Source organism: Myotis davidii, unplaced genomic scaffold (assembly GCF_000327345.1).
Source record: "Myotis davidii unplaced genomic scaffold, ASM32734v1 scaffold471, whole genome shotgun sequence".
NCBI classification, from domain to species: Eukaryota; Metazoa; Chordata; class Mammalia; order Chiroptera; family Vespertilionidae; genus Myotis; species Myotis davidii.
In genome coordinates this window covers 2,614,938-2,634,863 of record NW_006283354.1, presented here as the reverse complement: position 1 = coordinate 2,634,863, position 19,926 = coordinate 2,614,938, and the positions used below count along the sequence as shown (strand labels likewise).

At 49.2% G+C, this 19,926-nt stretch overlaps 1 pseudogene; it reads left to right on the top strand.

The window, feature by feature from the left end:
- The first annotated feature begins 5,496 nt into the window (after positions 1 to 5,496).
- Positions 5,497 to 19,926, top strand: part of LOC102763254 — a 61,090-nt pseudogene continuing 46,660 nt past the window's right edge.

The window sequence follows — 19,926 nt, the reverse complement described above, 5'->3', positions numbered from 1 at the left end:
AAGTGTGTTTGATGAGCCTGATTCCTGGAAAATGGGTTACCCGGGAAAGCACTGGCGGCGACTAGAAGAAACTAACAGCTGTGCAAAGGTCAGCATTTCTTTCTTCCCGCACACAGCGCCAGGGGACACAGCCATTGCCATTGCACCGCCATTTTAATAAACGGCCGTGTGTGATGGGAAGGGCACCCACTAATAGCTCCATTTGGAAAAAAACAAGAGTCAAGGTTTCTGAGTCTGTGGTCTCTTTTGCTTCTGCTGTGCTGCCCAACCAGGCTGTGCTCTTGACCCCTAAATCAGCTCCACCTCACACCTGGGGTCCCTTTCCTGCCATCTCCTGTCCAAGTGCCCCTCTCTGAATCCTCCTGCCCCATAGTGTCTGCCGCACTCTCTGGCCTCTGGAGACCCCTCAGGGGCAAGGCCTTTGTCCTCACATGGCCCCTGTGCACTTAGGTTTTAAGAAACACAACAGTTTTAAAAGCTGATCTCCTTAACACAGATGTTGCCACTGCTCAGACCCCAGGCTAGAGGCTGAGATGACGAGGGTGGGGAGGGTCACCCATGCAGTGACCTTTTGAGGGCTGCATCTCCCCTGGCCTCCTCCAAGGGGGCAGGAGGGAGGCTGAAGGACGGTGGCACAAAGGGGACAGGCGTCCTTGAAGGTGGGCTTTCTGGGGCAAGGGCACCAGAGTCTGGAGACCACCAAAGCCAGCTCGCTCTGGTGGGGAGAACCCCTCTCCCAACCCTTTCTCCTTAGAATCACCCGCAGGCACAGCCACAGTGAACACCTTGGAAGAGCAGCACTGCGGGTGGTGCTGCCAATGCCCACGTTTCATTCGCTCGCAGTGTGACTGAGGTCATCGTGTTCAGAAAACGTGCCCACCGGGGCTCGTGGAAGTGGTCAAGACACTCAGGCTCTCTCTGACATGGAATCAGCGGTCAGCAGACAATTGATTCCTCGTATTTGCAATTAAGGTAAAAGCCGCTTTAAAGCCTTGCCCCTGCCGCTGCCGGCCTGCGGACAACAGGCCTGCGCCAAGCTAGGAGCACCGCACACCGGGACGGCCTGGGGTCCCGTCTGCCACAGAGATGCCGACAAGCCCCCGTCACCACTCCCTCCTTGTTACTAAAACAGGATGGATTTAACGGGGTTCTCCTCGTCCAGAGCGAGCTGTGGTGGCCCCTGAAGTCCCTCCCTCCCGGGATGATGATAAAACAGCAGTGGGAAAAGTAACCGGGTGAGACCGCCCGCAACTGCCCAGTGTTGACGAGGCAACATGATGCATGCAAGACGTAACCTGTTTAACTTATAGTCATCAAGAAAGTCGTTCACCCGGGTGAGAAACTGATCATCGTACCAAATTAGCTGCTTTTCCACACTCATTGAATTTATTGAACACAATCAGAAATGGGAATTGTTACACGAAAATTATGACAGGAGGAGAAACAAGTCCGTTTGTACCAGTCAGAGCTACAGACTTCCTCTGTGGTTCAGCTAAGGAGTCTCCATTCGAGCCTCACGGACCTGGGACGGACAACTCAGAGTGTAGGTGAGTCCTATTCCTTCACCCAAGCAGGAAGCCTCTCTCACCACTGACTGCACCAGAGCACAGACAACCGGTTCCTTGGCACAGAGTAAACCTATGCCAGGTCCCCTCTCAGGACTGTGCCCTGGATTGCACATGAGAGGAGGCCCATACTTTCCACTTTGGGATGCTAAAGCATGCAAGCATGTTTGTCCAGTGCATCGTCTCTGTCTGAGAACTTGTCCTCGCCTTTACTCCTGAGGAAAGCCCCTCTCCTTACACGGCCTTGGGAGGTGCCCACTCCAGGTCTCATCAGCAGCACTGCCTGGGCCTCCTCCTGCAGGCCCTCAGACCCCAGCAGAGGACTGCCTGACCCTCCCACCTCCCCACCCCCCACACACCATAAAGCCACAGTGAGGTGACTTCTGGCTCTAAGGTGGCCGCATACTCAGCAAGGCCCAATGCAGATGGGAACGGTGGGACGTGGATGCAGAGGCATGCGCAGAACCCAGAACGAGCCACCTTCCGCACTGCCCATCCTGAACTCCAGCCTGGCACAACAGGCTCCACCTTCTGCAGACAGAAGGCACTGCAGACAGGAACCACGTGCCCACAACCAGCAGACACAGCTGGATTACAGGCTTTCTTTTCTGTGCATCATATAAACTCACCAGGGGCTGTAGCCCGTAGCCTGGGTCAGGGTCAGGTTGTTTGAAGACCCAAAGCTGAGGACCTGCCTTTAGAAGAGCCGTGTGTGTACAGAGGTGTGTAGACATGTGGGGTGTGCCATCCGGGAGCTGCAGGCAATGGTCCCAGTACTCCCTTCCCCCACCCTCCCAAGGTGACTTACGCTCTCAGCCATGCCCAAGGTGGTCCTCAGACAGAATACATGGTCAACTTCAACTCCCTCATTGCAGAGACCACTCAAGTGCCTGGGATGTGGCGGCAGAATTTGGGTTCGTGTGAGAGCCAGGCGGAGCCCCGGCAAGCCAGTCAGTGTAGCTTCCATGCCCATGTGGATGGGTGGTAACAATGAGGCACTTCAGGAGACCCTGACAGCTCTCCACCCACTGACTCATCCAACATATATTTTGGAGCCCCTGCTATGTGCCAGACCCGACTCTAGGTGCTGGGACACAAAACAGACGAGGGCATTGTTCCCCGGACACTTACATGGCAGCGTAAGGAAGACAGAGTGTGAAGAGGAAAACAAGCCAGTAAAGACACGTGGGCTGTGATAAATGCCAGGAAGGAAATAAACAGGCGGCTGAGTGGGCCAGCGCTCATCTGGAGGTCAGGGAAGCCTCGTGGAAGAGGTGAGATTTGACCTGAGACCTGAAAGTGAGGGGTAGAGCCCAGGGACGGGAGAGTGGAGCAGCCTGGGGCCCTGGAGCCCATGGGCAGAGCCAGGGGCCGGCCCAGGAAGAGGCCTGGCCCACAGGGTCCTGTTCACAGAGCAGACCCCGCCCAGCTGACCCAGTCTGCAGGGAGCTGTGACTGCAGAGGCAAAGTTATGGCAGCGTAAGGAAGACAGAGTGTGAAGAGGAAAACAAGCCAGTAAAGACACGTGGGCTGTGATAAATGCCAGGAAGGAAATAAACAGGCGGCTGAGTGGGCCAGCGCTCATCTGGAGGTCAGGGAAGCCTCGTGGAAGAGGTGAGATTTGACCTGAGACCTGAAAGTGAGGGGTAGAGCCCAGGGACGGGAGAGTGGAGCAGCCTGGGGCCCTGGAGCCCATGGGCAGAGCCAGGGGCCGGCCCAGGAAGAGGCCTGGCCCACAGGGGCCTGTTCAGAGCAGACCCCGCCCAGCTGACCCAGTCTGCAGGGAGCCGTGACTGCAGAGGCAAAGTTACCACCTTGCCTCACTGTACCCTTGGGAAAGTGGGGTGACTGGTTGCCTGGAAGCCTTTCTTGGCCCCTGGGAACTGAGTGTTGGGGGGAGGTCCTGTCTCTAGTCCTGGCTGGAAAGGCCAGTCCTCAGACACTCCCGTAAGTCACAGGGCTCTTGGCACCTCCCAGGCTGCAGGTGGGAGGAGAACAGCCCTCCTGGGCCCTCACCCCTCGTCACCTTGGTGGGAACCTTCACATCCTCCGGGTGCCCTGGGTGCTGGGGCTGCTTCGGGTCCAATCTGCCCTGTAAAGTCTCATTCACACTCAAGTATTAGGAAGAAAATGTGTAATTCCTCCCAGGGGAAGTGCATTCCTAGAACCCAGCCAGAGAGGGCAAAGCTTACAGAAACTGCTGAGCACTTGAGGCATGTCAGGCAGGCATCATGCCAACACTTAGATACATACGTGGGCTCATCTGATCATCATTTATAGCTCTGGGAAGTAAACACACAGGCCTCACTCTGAGGCATGTGCACATGCCCATTTTACAGATTAAGAAATATGAGTCGAGAAGTGACTTGCTGATGGTCAGATAGCAAGGAGGCTGTAGATGTGTAGAGTCTCACTCCAAATTGCTCAGACTTGGGATCGTCTGCTCGGCCGGGGACAGGGTCCCTGCTTGAAGGAACTCATGCCAGGAGGGTCCAGATGCCCATGGTTTGAGCGTCTCCAATCATGTGCTTCATGAAAGCAGAATTTTGACGAAAGTCCTGACCAAATTCTCCAACATCAGCACGCCTGGCTATCGATCTCTGCTCTCACACACCTCGAGAAGTGTGTGCAGCTGGGAGGCCAATTAAGCTACTCTGAGGGCAGGAGGTGTACCATGTGACAGGAGGAAGCTGTGCTTGGATCTTTGAACATCCCAGGCCCAAACCCTCTCCTTGTCATGCACAGACACCTGGCCACCTGCCCTCCATTATCATGTCTCTCAGCTTCAGTGTCTCCCTGCCCCCTCCCCTACCTTTTCCCCTGAAATTGTTCTGTCACTGCTGGGCAGATGTGATATCTTCCTGATGACCACAGCGCAGAGCCCAAACCAAGGCAATCATGTGCTTCTCAAAAGCAGAATTTTGACCAGCTCTGCAAGCCCTGACCAAGTTCTCCAGTGCCCAGAGCTTAACAGAAACACACGGTTACCCATCGCCGGTGGGAACATAACCTGCCTTGTGCACTGCTCACAGGTCCCAAACTGCGGGCTGACACACTGGCTTCCAAACTAACCACCAAGCCAGAGTCAGAAATGCCTGGAACGTCGGGAGGGCAGGCAGCCCTTTCACCTGGGGGTGGACTCTCAGTTCTGCCTCAGGAGTCTGTACCCAACCAACTCTGGATCAACCGGAGCACGGACGAGGCTCCTGCAGGCGCCCAACTCCCTACGCAGGTCTTTTGGAGGTGGTGATTTCCAACCGCAGGTGAACACAAGTGCCAAATATTCCTATAAATACTTAAAATCACGACTCTCGGGGAAATATAAGTGAGCCTGAGTTAAAGATTTATTCGACTCGTTAAGGAGGGGACGGGCAGGAGAAGTGAAGAAGATCTGTGGGGGTGGAGGAGAGGGTTAGATGAGACACAGAATCAGTTAATGACCTACAGGGCAAGAACACCATAACCTTTGGGGTCATTTTTCTATCAGAAAGAAAGAGTTTGCATCTTTACTGGACACAAATCTACAAGTTAATGTGTAACTGCATAGTCTGGGCCTTTACTCAGCAGTAAGCCGATTGAACAAACCCCTAGCCCAGACAGCACATGATCCCTGGTGGGTCTGTGCAATGATACTCGAGTATGACACGGGGAGGACTTGCCACACCAACCCTTTGCCTTATTCCCAAGTCTCAGATAATTTCCCCAATACACAAAGTGCCTACAGTGACACATAGGGTCTGAATGGGCTGCCAAGGACTGTCATTCTTTCCCCTACCCGGGGCGCCTCCTTCCTTTGGAGCCCCCAGCCGAGTACAAAAAGACCCCAGAAGAGAGGCAGTGAGGCCCCAAACACCTAGCTCAGCTTTGCTGGGATGGATAAGAACTCTCATGTGTCAGAGGCACATGGTGGAGCGGGCCTGTGCGCGAGCGGATGACGCAGGACTGCGTCGTCACCATCGTGCGAGCTGCGTCAGAACTCCTCCAGGGCTCACGCGCGTGCAGCTGGGTTTCCAGTAACACACGGTTAAGCCTCAGAATGGGCCCTGGTCCTCATTAGCTCTGTGACCCAGGCGAGTCCCCTACCCTCTCTTCCCTCTAATTTGAAATGAGAAGATCAATGATTTGCTGCTTACAGGATTGTTTTGAGGATTAAACAAGAGAATTCATGTCAGGAGCTGGGTACACAGTAAGTGCTCAGTTGGTGCTGGGTTGACTACCTCGGACTGAAAGCTGAGCAGCCATTTGGTTTTAGCGATGCGAGTATACACCGTGGGCTGCTGGTCCTTGTTCAAGCCTGACTTAGTGAAAAGGTGAGCATGTTTGCTTTGGAAGCATGGACTGGTTTTAAAAGGCAGACTTGGAATAGCACGCTTCAAATATCTCAAGGAAATGCTTCCCTTCCAAGTTTCCCTGCTTTGGGCATTTGCTTGACCGGGTAGACCAGGGGTCCTCAAACTTTTTAAACAGGGGGCCAGTTCACTGTCCCTCAGACTGTTGGAGGGCTGGACTATAGTTTCCTATGCACACTGCACATACCTTATTTTGAAGTAAAAAAACAAAACGGGAACAAATACAATATTTGTATTTGCATGTGGCCCGCGGGCTGTAGTTTGAGGACCCCTGGGGTAGACTCTGCCCAGCTTCTGAGCTGAGAGCTTCTGAAAGTGACCAGAACTGACCCGTAGCCCAAACTCCGCAGGTTCCAGTGGACGTCCCGGGTGGTGCCAGGCAGCAAGCAGGGCCCTGAGCTGCCAGGTGAGCCCGGGCTCGGTTTCACAGGCAGCCCACACACGGCCCAGTCCCACAGATGCCTCAGGCCCACTCACACAGTCAGGTCTGGTGTTTCTCCTCCTTCCGGGTGCCCTTTGCTCTGCTGTGCCATTTCCCCCTCTACGCTGTGTGATGACAGTACTGCCACCTGACCCACGACTTCTAGAGCTTTCTCCCCAAGGCCTCCTACAGGCGCTCTCCACTTAATCCGAGCTCTCAGGCTGATGGCCTGGAGGTTTCCCGGCTGCTGGCCAGCACTCAGCAGGCCCTGGGGCAGGGCCCGCAGCAGCCCGACCTCACAGTCAATCCACGCTCGGAGCCGCGGACAGGTGGTCTCTGCGGTTTTAGGACAAAGACCGGGTTCTACTTATGTTCAGAGCTCAGCACAGGGCCTGGCACAGAGCAGGCTGCGGAAGATGCCAGGTGAAAAGTGAACCTGGGGAAGACACTGCAGAGATGCCAGATTGAAGGCTGGGGGTCTGAGTAATCAGAAATGAATGGTTTTAAAGAAACAGGCAGGCCTGACTGGTTTGGCTCAGTGGATAGAGCGTCGGCCTGCAGACTGAAGGGTCCTGGGTTCGATTCCGGTCAAGAGCATGTACCTTGGTTGCGGGCACATCCCCAGTGGGGAGTGTGCAGGAGGCAGCTGATCGATGTTTCTCTCTCATCGATGTTTCTAACTCTCTACCCATCTCCCTTCCTCTCTGTAAAAAATCAATAAAATATATTTTTTAAAAAAGAGAAAGAAACAGGCAGGGTGACACGCTGAGCAGTAAGGATGGAGGTTGCGGAAAGCATTGGGTGAGAGTCCACAGACCGGGGTTCTACCAACGCAGTAGAACCAACTCACATGTGAGCCTCGGTTTCCTTATCAGACATGAGGAGGTTGTGTAGAGATTCCTTGAGTTGGAAATATAAGCTCACACCTGTGAATTCAGGATGAACATCAAAGCCTGTGCTCTGGCTTGCATGCCCTCTGGTTAGAATAAAATGACAATAATCTCTTCTGTTCCTTTTTACCTCCATTTGCCCTATTATTATTATTTTTTTGGTAATCTTCACCTAAGGATATTTTTCCATTGAGTTTTAGAGAGAGTGGAAAGGAGGGGGAGAGACAGAGAAGGAGAGACATGGATGTGAGAGAGACACATCAATTGGTTGCCTCCCACATGCCCCCGACCGGGGCCAGGGATCGAGCCTGCAACCGAGATACATGCTCTTGATTGGAATCAAACCCAGGACCCGTCAGTCCGCAGCCAATGCTCTATCCACTGAGCCAAACCCGCTAGGGCCGCACTGACTTTGACAGGTTATTTCTGAGACTTTCTTGGGAAGAAAAGCTGCATAAAAATGGGAAGCATAATAGGATTCTTGCCTCTGGGAGAGTGTCTCTTACAAAATGGTTTTGTTTTAGAGCACTTCCTCCAAACACATTCCTATCCCCAAGTCCGCTTTCTTTGCCTAAAGCCTCTTCAGTCTGCATCTGTCTTATCCTCTGTCACCAGAGCCCTCATTTTCCCTCCTGGCACCACGCTCCCTTGTCACGTTTGCTCCTCGGGGCTCCCTGCATCTCCGGCTTCGAGTTGAAGGCCAGATGTTGCTCTCTCAATGGGTCTTCACTCTCCTGCTGATGCCTCATTACTGGGTTCTTTCCTGCTTCTCCACCAACTAATGATTCCAGGCCACACCGCCTCGGGCTGCCTCCAATTATTTCCAGGATTCTTGCGGAGACACTCAGGGTGAGCACGGTGATGCTCCCCGCACCTTCCACTCTAGACACCCGAGCACGGAGGGCCATTCCAGGGTGCTTCCCCTACTGCACAAGTGCTGCCCCGAGGTCAACACCACAGCCCCTTGTCTCAGATGTGTCTCACAGCCAGAGACAATGACACCCTCTTTTTGATTATTCTTTTAAAGAAGAAAAGACGGAGCTCAATTACAATATCTAATACTAGCACAGAAAAATTTAGTATTTTCTGACCAGAAGGGTGTCAATTTCTCCTCTCCAAGATCTGCCCTTATCTCTCAGTGAGATTAGCAGCCATAAAAATATGCACTTGGTAATATCAAAACAAAGCTGAGTCACAGTATCAAGTAGATAATTTCATTTTTTCTCTTCTCTTTTCCGCTCCCGCCCTCTGGCTAGCCTGAGCCAAATTGCACTGAGGCTCAGGGGAGGCTGGCTTGCTTGGGTGGGCTGTGTCTGCTCCACCTCTGAGACCAGGAGAGCACGTGCTGACCAGACAGTAGGAGGCTTTTTCCAAGTGTCTCCACAGGGGCCCGACAACCTGTCTACTCCCAGACAGAGCCCCCCATCTCAGGCACCACCTGTGGGACCTCTACTTCTTCCTGTTACTTCAGTGTCTGACCTTGAGCCCCAGGGAGCAGGCAGTAGAAAATATCCATCTGCACAAAGGGGTCCAGTCTCCGGAGAGGGAAGAATGACCAGAATTGGAGCTGCTGCAGGAGGAGGATGACAACATCAACAGACACAACAAAGTATCAAAACTCTAGAAGTGAGTGTAGCACAAAAGAGGGCTTCTGCCTGCTGGCGTGGCTCAGTGGTTGAGCACTGACCTATGATCTAGGAGGTCATGGTTTGGTTCCTGGTGGGGGCACATGCCCCGGTTACAGGCTCAATCCCCAGCAAAGGGGTGTATAAGAGGCAGCTGATCAATGATTCTCTCATCATTAATGTTTCTCTCTCTTCCTCTCCTTTTCTCTCTGAAATCAATTAAAAAAATTTTTTTTTAAAAAAAGAGGGTTCCCAAGAAAACCATGCATTTGAACCAAAAAGAAAACAAAGGAATTTAAGGAGAGAATGGTCCCTACTGAGGGTCACATTAGTGGCCTCTGAGATTAAGCAGAGGACATATATCAAAACCCAGAGCCAAAACAGAAATAAAAAACCCTAAGATACAGCAGTTATTCCAAATTAAAGTGTTAAGCAAAAAGGAAAGATGGAAAACTCCTTAAATGTGTCATTGTAAATGGCCAACCACAATTTTAATGAAAGTAGGAGCCAGACAGGGGTATCTGTCCTCACCATTTTTTATTTGAACAGGAAGGATGATAGCACATGAAAATGAAATAATCAGTAAAAATTCAGAAAAGGCAACTAACAACTACCTCTTTTTACTAGTTGTGTATCCGTATACTTAGAACACCAAGAGACTAGTGAAAAATGTTAAAATTGGAAGAGAATTATGATGAGGTGGTTGGACAGGTGATAAATATGCCAAAATTAATCATTCTTCTCTTCATTAGCAATAAACATTTCGAAATGGAAAAGGTAAAATATTCCACTCATAATAATGGCAAAAACCATAAAATATTTATGAATAAATTTAACAAGGAAGCCACAGGACTGATATGAAAAAGACTATAAAACCTTATTGAAGGTCATAAAATAAGACTTGAACAAATGCAAAGACACTTCTTATTCTTGGGTGGGAAGATGCTACCATAATTTTATAAATCTAAAGAAATCCTTTTGGAATTGGATAAAATGACCTTAAGAAGATCAGTTAGTAGAGTCAGTGCCCCCGATAACCGAGACAAATAAGAGGGAGAAGAGTGAAGGGAGATGTGTCGTACCGGTGATCAGAACATCAAACCAGAAAGCTGCTGTGTTCACGTCAATACGGTATTGACCGAGAAATAGACAAGTCAATGTAAATCTGACAGGAAAAAAGAGAGGACCCAGAAACAAATCCCACTACGTATGAAAATTTGCTGTATGACAAGAGTGACCACTGCATTGGGAAAATGAGTCATTTGATAAATGACTAGCTCTCCACCTGGCATTAAATGACATTGAAACCCCATTTCACACCACATAAAAATAAAACTCAAATAACTATCAATTACTCTTGTTAAATAATGAGTAGCTACGAAAGAATATGACACACTTTGTGGACAGCATCAGCACTGTGGTACAAGGAACAACTATGGACTCACGCTGTCCCCGTTTAAAGAAAAAGAACCGTTTTATTAGTTTTGAAATGTTCCTGTTTCCAATTCCGTTCCCTCATTTCCACTCAGAGGTAACCACTACCCCGAATTTTGTGTTTATTATTCGTTTGCTTTTCTTTGCAGTTTGAGCTCATCTTTGTATTTCTACACAATGTATTGCTTGTTTACATGTTTTTGAACACTAGGTAAGTATGAAGGCATCATACTGTTTGTATGGAGATTCACTTCATTTGCTCTTACAGTGTTTTGTTTCATCCATATCTTTGCATATACCTGTGATTCTTTCATTTTCACTCACAGTGCCCATTGTGTGCACATATTGTTAGTATTTATTTGGTTTACATTAAATTGTTTATTGCCTTTTTCTATGGTTCTCTTTCTTTTGTTTCCTTATTCAGAGCTGAATACTTCATCTTTTTTTTTCTATTCCTAACCTTGCCATTGTAGATATAACCCTTTGGGGGTCCCAGGTTTATATGGGGAGTGGGGAAAACTTTCCAAATACTTCCACCTTCAGAGGGCTTTGGGACTGGTCCTTGCGATCCTGGATCATGCAGGGTAAGCACACCAAAGATGAAGCTCACCCAGTCGGACAAAAGGCCTCCAGGTCAAGACAGCTTCACAGTTATTTACTTCTCTGGGTTCCTGATGTCACTTGCTTTTCTAGCCTCTTAAGCATTTAGTATTTTTCTTACTAGCACATCAATGCTTAAAAGGATTTAAAACATATTTATCTGCCATGTTGCCAGAGGCAGAAGTCAGATGATGACTTTAAAAAATAGATCCAACAATTAAAAAGCACTTTGAGATCAATACAGGGATATGATCTTCAACACACCACCACTGGGCCCTTTGGCGAGTGGATGGGAACAGTTCCTGAGGCAGCGGAGACTCAGGAAGGGCAGGGTCAGGGCAAGGTCACCTGTCTTAATTTTCCTGGGTGTTTAAAGCAAATTTAAACTCGTCTATCACCAGGAACTTAAACAATAAAGAGAAGTCTATGAACGGGGTGCCATGGAGAAAAGAAAGAAAAGGACAGGTGTCACCAATAACCTGTGCCCCTACCTGCCACCTCCAAACCCGGAGGGGGCGCCTCTCGGGAACAGTGCTTTCTGCAGGCGGCTAGGGACAAACGCCAGGTCAGCGACTGACCCTGTTGTTCCACTTCCAAGAAGAGAAATAAAAAAGACCGAGTAGAGTTTGAAGCACCTTCTAGCCAGCGATGCCTTGCTTCAGGCAGGCCGCACACAGTGTGGGTCCAACCAATAATGTCATCTGATCTCTAGCAGATTTGGGTCGGAACAAGCTGTCTGTGACTGGTCCTGCACTCCTGAGGCAGTAGCACCAGAAAGTGGGGCTTTACTCTCATTGACATATTTCTTCCTAAACCCCAGGCAGAAGTCATTCTGTCGTCAGTATTGGCTCAATTGGACTTAGAGCGGCAATATCAGACAACATTAAAAAGGAAAAAAACACTTCTAAGCAGGTCATATTAACCAAAACAAATTTATCTTTGATTCGTGACAACAAGCACACTCATTACCACAACCCTAAACAGGTCAGAATGACATCTGTTCTTTTATTCCAAACAGAGAATAACAATTTTTTTTCTAAATCTTTGAAAAAGTCACAGTTAGGAGGAAGGCAGCAGAGCATGGTGGTGGCCAAAGGGGTCAGGCCTCACAAGGAAGGGGACCCAAGGGGTGGTGGCTCAGTTGGTTCTGGTAGGCAGCCGAGTTGGGTGACGGCACCGTGGGATTAGGCTCCCACAGGAAGGTGGCTGAGTGGGGCAGCAGCACGTGGGGTAAGGAGATGATTTATATATGGGGGAACCTAGCAACAAATAAATATATTTATGAAAGTAAGAACTAGTTTTCTCACTGAAGAAGAGAGTTATAGACATGCAACAGGGGAAGCTAGAGGGAACCCCGTGGTTGCTTGGATTGGCACTGGAGGTATTGATGTGAGCGCCTGCTTCTCAAGATCTATGCGTGTGCATATGCATGTACATTAATGTGTGTCTTACATCTCTTCTCTGAGAGGATCTGAGAGCAGCAAAACCCCAGTAGCAAGGAGCACATTGAATTCTCATGTCTTGGTTTCTAAACGCAACTGACCGCTAAGGGAACCAACACTTTCTGAAGGAATGGCTTATTCCAGGGAAGAGGCAAGGAAAGCATAAGAATAGTCCAGAACATCTTGCTGGGCCAGGAAGGAAGGAGGCACTGAAAGTCATGGGACATGTCAAAAGGACACAGAAGCCAGTCGGAAGCAGTGCCCATTGGCCAAACCTAGGACACTGGAGCGTAAAAATAAACAGTGATAGTACTTGATAATATCCTATCACATAAACAAAAATCCACAAATCCACACGGATTTTTAAAAAGTGAGCAAATAAATGGGAAAAGAAAAAAAAAACTCTTTCTTATAGAATGTCAGCTAATAAGTGTAGAAGAAACGATGGAACTAGAAAAATTTCATTTGGCCATCATGATGTCCTAATTAACTCAGGAATAAAAATATCAACAAATTGTAAAATTAGTGGGTGAAAGTTAGAAGAATAACAGGATATTTACATGATTTCAAAGTGTCTCAACATAAAACTTGTTAATATAAAGAAAAACAGCAACTTTACGGAGGAGAAAGCACGCAGATACCACTGTGCTCATGACCAAAGCTAACACTACCAGTGACGGGACAAGTTGACATCGATTCCTAACTTGATAGAATGCAGGGAGGAAAGCTTGGCATAACTTCAGTTACATTCTTGCCCCAAACTCATAGCCTCAGTGTCGTCATGAGGAAACATCAGACAAACCCAAATAATGGCGAGACATTATTAAAACAACTGGCCTATCATCTTTTAAAATGTTAAAGATATGGGGGCAGGGAAGGACTGAAGAACTGCTCTGAATTGATGCTGGCTGAGGAGAGATGACCACTAAGTGCAATGGGCGACCTGGCTTACATTCTCTTTCTATAGAGGACATCATGAGGACAGTTTGCAAAACCTGAATGGAGTCCGTGGTAAAGGATATATCAGACTTCATTGTACTATTCTTGCAATTTTCCAGTAAAATGGAAAATTATTGGGGAGAAAAAACATGGCACCTAAAATTTCATAGACAGATTTCTACTTCTGGCTAGGATACAGAGGTGTGCAAAAGACTGTTAATCCCATGATAACATCAAGAAAACACCAGATAAACTAAAATTCATATCTTTTTAACCGTCATGGGATAGTAATAAAGAAATACATATACAAGAGAACCAAATTCAGAGGACAAGCCTTTAATAGGGCTGAAATATAAAAGATCTGAAATAAAGGATTTGTTAAATGGTCTTTAGTAAGAATGAGAGCTGATGGGACACAGCAGGAAACAAGACCAATGAATTCAAAGACAAATCAATAATGAAAAAGGCCCAGACTAAAGCACGGAAGAGAAAAAAAAGAACAGATCATTAAAGAACTGTGGGATGATCTGAATTTGACTAACATAATTAATTGGAGTTTGAGAAGGAGAGGAGAAAAAGAATAGGGCAGAAGAAATACATGAGAAGATGCTGGGTAAAAATTTACAAAGCTGATGAAAGACATCAACTCCATATCCCGGAAGGTCAGTGACTTCAAGTAAATACAAAGAAAATCACAAAGGCAAACTGTCATCAAGCTACTGAACACCAAAGAAAACAAGAAAATGTAAAAAGCAGCCAGAGGGAAAAAAGACACATCTGCTTCAGGAAATCAACAATAAGAATAATGTTTCACTTCTCATAAGAAAAAAATGGGAGCAGAGAGACAAGGAACTAAACTTCTACTTCAATAAGAAAGAAAAAGAAGAAAAAATTACCAAAGAGAAGTAGAAGGAAGAAAAAGTTAATAGAAGAAATCACCGAAGCCGAAAACATTCCCATGTGAGTGTTCTGGTCCCCCCATCTCCTTGCCAACACTTGCTATGGTCAGACTTTTAAACTGTAGCCATTCTAACAGGTGTGTCACGATGTACCACTGTGGTTTTCATCTGTATTTCCTAACGACTAATGATGTTGAGCATCTTGCTATCTGCCACCCATAAGTATTCACCCGAGGAAAAGGAAAGCCTGTGCCCACGAAAGGACACGTACAAACCTGTTCACAGAAGCTTCATTCATACTAGTCCCCAAGTGGAAACAAACATAATGTGCCTCCACGAGAACAACTGGCGAACTGCGATACAGTCATACAGTGAAGTGCCACTCGGCAAAGAGGAGCAGACGATTCCCCAGCCACGCAGAGAAAGCGCAGGAGTGCTGCGTGGAGTGGAAGAAGCCAGACACAAGAGCCTTTCCTGTGGAGTGCGCGGCTGCTCTCACCAAAGTTCAAGAATAGCTAAAACTAACCTGTGGTGATAGGAACAGCGGCTGCCTGTGAGTGGGAGGAGGACTGGGGAGGGACTTGAGGCCATTTTCTAGGGTAATGGAATGTTTTAGGTCTTGATTTCAGTGATGGTTATACATTTGTCAAATATCATTGACAAAGATTTGTGCACTTCATTGCATGCAGACTATATTTCAATTAAAAACATTCACATTCCAGTTTTACTTTTATTTTCCAAGATAACACTTGAGATTAAATGATCAATGAGAACTTAAGAAATCTTTTCTATTCCTCCGGGATCTTACCTAGTGATCCAGGGCTTTCCACTGTACAGTAGGTTCTGTGTGTGTCAGGGAGGGGGAAGGTTTGGTGGGGCCCTCAACGGGGCTCCTGTGCAGACTCAGAACTGGATGATGTCATAGGATGGTGCCACCACAGCAGCAACAGCAAAGAAAATGAGAGTCTGGCAGTGACTCAGAGTTGCTCATGCCTCAGAGGTGCTTCTAAAGCCAAAGAGGGTCGCAGCAAACCCAACTGACCCTCAGCTCTGGGACTACAACCAGGCTGGCTTCACAGGCACGTGACTGGTATAGTACCCCCCACCCCCCACACACACACTCAGAGGGACCCTGTGCTTAGGAATGAAAGCTCTGGGGTTTTTGTCTTTAAAGTCTTAATAATTACGTTTGAGTTTGTGAGGACACAGAAGCGTCTGATGGGAGAGTGGAGGGTGTGCCTGGGGCTTGGTGCCTTGGCTGTGTCCTGACTCACGCTGCAGCCTCATCGCCTCCCTGGATGGTTCTCTGCTGCCTGCTTCCCACTCCCTGTGCCCTGGCTGGTCTCCCCTACTCACCCTGCTACTGCCCAGCACCTCAGGCAGTTAAGGGGTCACACTGGGAGAGGCAGCTGCTTTCTGTTGTTGCCTTCCACCCCTGCCAGGGGCCTGGGTGGGGGTGTGGGCAGAGTAATATTTGTACCCCCACCACCAGGCATCTGAGGGTGGGGCACGATGGCAGCTGTCCCTGCCCGAGGCTGACAGCACCATGATGCAAATATTGAGGGCGTCCTCGCTCATCAAGTCTGAACTGCCTCCTGGTGCAGGGTTTTTCAAGCTCCCAGGGAGCCCCGCCTACAGTGGGGTGGGGCAGTGGGCCCATGGAGGGTGAGACTAACTTCCATGCCACTGTGTGGGGTCCTACGTTTTCATTTTGCCGTGGGCCCTACAGATTCTGTAGCCGGTCCTGAACTCCCCTGCCTGCTGTATGACTCCAGGCCAGGCAGCTGTGTGTGCAGGATGCCTGGTTTCCCAGTTTGCCCAGCTCTTCGTCTGCCCTGTTGGCGGACCTTCCATGGCGCTGATGTGGGTGATGATGGGATGGCAGGTGGGCCCTGGAAGCAGAGCCATTTCTGACTCCTTATACATTCTCTTCAGAAATGATCCCTAAGTGCTGCTCTGGGGGGATCACAGTGAGCCTTTCTGGCCACCTTTCTGGACAGCTTAGGACACAAATCTGGGGAGTAGGGGGCAGCATATTGGGTGGGCATTAGTTTCATTCATTCATTCACTCATTCGCTCATTCAAATGCCGATGGAGCATTATTGTGTGCCAGGCCCTACTCCATGTACTGGAGATACAGCAGTGGACAAAATACACAAGAATCCTTGCTCTCATGGAGCTTAATTCTGAGTGGAAGAGATGGACAGGAAGTGATCCAAGCCTGGAAGAAAAGAAGCTGGGAAAGCAGATGAGGAATGAAGGGGTGACTTAGAAAAGGTGGTCAGGGAAGGCCTCTTGGAGGAGGTGACTATTCAGCAAGGACGTCCATGAAGTGCGGGATGAAGCCAGAGGGGATCTGAGGACCGACCAAATGCCAAGTCCCTGTGGTGGGAACCAATCCGGTGTTTTCAGGAAGAACAGGAAGGAGATCGGGAGGCGAGGTGGGCAGCCTGCGGGCCCTGTGGGAACTCTAACTGCACCCTAAGTGTGAAGACAAACAGCTGGATACCTCTGAGCAGGACAGTTAGATGACATGATTATGTTTTTAAAATGGATTCTGGCTTCTGGGTGGCAAAAGGAGAAGCAGGGAGACCAGTGTAGGAGGCTATTGGAATCACCGAGGCCTGCCATGCTGGTGGTCTGACCGGTAGGACTGGGTGGTGGGGGTGGGGGAGTGGAGGGACTAATGTGCTGTGTTCGGCAGGGCTTGCTGATACAGCCCACGATGAGGTGAGGGAAAGATGGGTCAGGGATGAGCTGCTTATTATTCACCTAGATGGGGAGAATCGGGGATGATCAGGTCTGGGCGTATAAATCAGGAGATTTGTTCCAACCACGGTAAGACTGAGATGCCTATTAGGTGTCCACGTGGGGAAAACCGAGAGATTTGCAAGGCTGTAGAGCCACCAGATTAGAGGACATCTGCCAGGGAGTAAGAGTAGATGAAGGAGGAAAGACTGTTATCCTAAAAAGCCATTCTTAGACAATTCTCAAATGTGGCAATTTGTAAAATTTAACAATTCTACCGCTGCATTAGGAAGTCTGTGTTTGATTTGGAAGCGACATGTTTAATTAGGTCGCTCGGCCTACTTTTAAAGACACTCTTGACAAATCTCTTTTCTTTTTGTTCTCTGAGCTACAAGCCCCCGGGACCGAGGAGATGGTGCTAGTGCCCAGGCTCCTGGCCCGGTGCTCTGAGAGCAGGAGCTCCAGTGAACAGGGGCGGAGCAGAGCGGCCCCCTCCCCCCCTTCCCACCCCTCCAACTGTGTCTCCTGTGTGGGGACAATGAGGGAGAAAGAAAAGGTCCCCTGGTTTTCTGCCATTACAGGTTGGAGCTGGCACATCAGCTTTGTTCTCGAACCTCACAAATTAATGTGACTTGTTTCCTGGCTGAGCCTCGATGCTGTTTGACGACTCAGCACTGCTCACCTCCATGGAGGCAGCGAGGATCTGCATTCCTTTACCTCAGCAGAAGCCTCAGTCCTAAGCCCCCCAGGGACACCTCCTGCTGTCTTGCTTGCATTTTAGGAGCTGGGACACTCACACCTTCCTCCCTGCTAGGAGGCCCCGCCCTGCCACCCCAGGTGACCCCATGTCCCTGCTATGGTACTACACACAGTGGTCCCCGCAGGGGAGATGCCCTGGGACCTCAGAGCAGGGGTGCTCCCGATTCTGCTGCAACAACACAAGCAACTAAGTCCCTGGCACATGCCGACAGGAGCTTACAAAGATCTGTGATGGGAGGGGGGTGGTGATGGGGAAAGAGGGAGGTGAAGGGAGAGACTGAGTGGGGAGTGGAAGGGGAAGGTGGGGTGGGATGGGGCAGTGACAGTGGTGAAGGCGGCGGGGTGACGGTGGCGATGCAAAGGGGGTAACCATGGCGGTGAGGGAGGGTGTGGCGGCGGGGATAAAGGTGGTTAGAGACACAGCCCATTTTCTTCTCCTCCAAGAAAAAGTCCATCCCAGTGACTCATGACAGAGCCATGGGACCCGCCGAGGGCAGGAAGAAGACCGATATGACTGAGTAGAAACCTTTTCACAACACAATACTCAGCATGTACACAAAGGCTGGGCATTCAAGGCACTGAGGCCAACAGAGGCACTGAGGAATAGCGCTGTGGTTATTCACTGCTCGCTCAAGGGCAAGGGCACCCACAGATGAACGTGGAACCAGGACGGCTCCCCGCGGAGAAAGGGCATTCTGTCTGACACCATCAGGATACACACCTGTCCCCTGATTTCAGGACCTGCGTCAGACAGCAGGCACCCCTGAACTTCCTAGCAGTTCAGAAAGCCAGAGCACAGGCATCCCTCCCACGTGGTTACTTATGGTGGAGACCCGGGCAGTGCAGGCGGCCATGTCAGGAACCTCGTGGGACAGTCATTTCAGGGTGAGGAAAACATGCTCCTGGGACCAGCTGGGAATTCAGGAAGGTCACAGAGAACCCAAGAAATACGCAACCTGACAGGACAGTCTGGGACAGGGGAAGAGAAGAGATGATGTGCTGTTTCTTAAATCGTCACCCAAGGATATATTTTCATTGGTTTTTGAGAGAGAGGAAGGGAGAGGGAGGGGGAAACATCAATGTGAGAGAGAAACATCCATTGGTTGCCTCCTGTATGCTCCCAACTGGTGATTGAACCCGCAACCTTTTTGTGTATGGGACAACACTCCAGTCCAGTGGTCGGCAAACTGCGGCTCGCGAGTCACATGAGGCTCTTTGGCCCCTTCAGTGTGACCGTGAAGTTTCAATCGCACTGTACGTGCACGCCCGTACGTGATATTTTGTGGAAGAGCCACACTCAAGGGGCCGCAGTTTGCCAACCACTGCTCTAGTCAACGGAGCCACCTGGCCAGGGTAGAAGAGACGATGTTTTAATTCCATACAATAGAGACAAGAAAACGGCATATTTTGACGAGCTCTGCATTTTCAGTTGCTCCAGTTATGACATTTAGAATGTCCAGGGGTCACCTGGTTCCTGACAGCTCCCCTTGGTTTGCTGGCCCACCTGCCTCCCTGTTGGTGATGCTGAAATACTAACAGGGGAGGTGACAGTGTCCTCGGAAGGGCACCCCTGCTCATCTCAGGCCAAAGGAAGGCTGGCCTGACGGGGAAGCTGGCGGTGACCACATGGTCACCATGGGCCATTTCGGCTCAGAGCTCACCGGGGAACTCACCTTCCCACGCCTGGGCTCACTGCCAAACCCCACAGAAGGGAGAGTATGCCGCTTTGGAGTCCCCCAGTCCTGAGCTCTACATCTGGAAAAATGGCAGAATAAACCTTTCTTGAGGCCAGCAGAGAAGAATTCATAGTTATAAACACAGGCACCTCACACAACCTCTGGCCCACGTGGGTGCCAGAAAAATGCTAGAGCTGACTGCCCTTCCCAACAAAAAGATAACTCCATGGAAATCTGCAAATAAATAAATAATCCTTTATAAAGCAAAATTTCTCTTCTGTACCAAATTATGCCCCAATTTTATACTGTAGATTAATCTATTTCAAGGGAATATTGATGTACAAGATCTATGGGCTCACATATATTGAGCATTAACTATGTTCCAGGTACTGAAAATGGGTGATTTTTTTTACCAATTTTAAAAGATACCTTACTACACAGTTTTTAGTTTGTGTATCTTTTTAATATTAAAATTTCATTAAAGTTACTGAAAAAATATAATTGAGTGTCAGCTCAAGCCTAAGGTTTGTTACAGAAGCTGTTCTCAAGCTGTTCAGATGGCCCGTCCCCTGGTCTCGT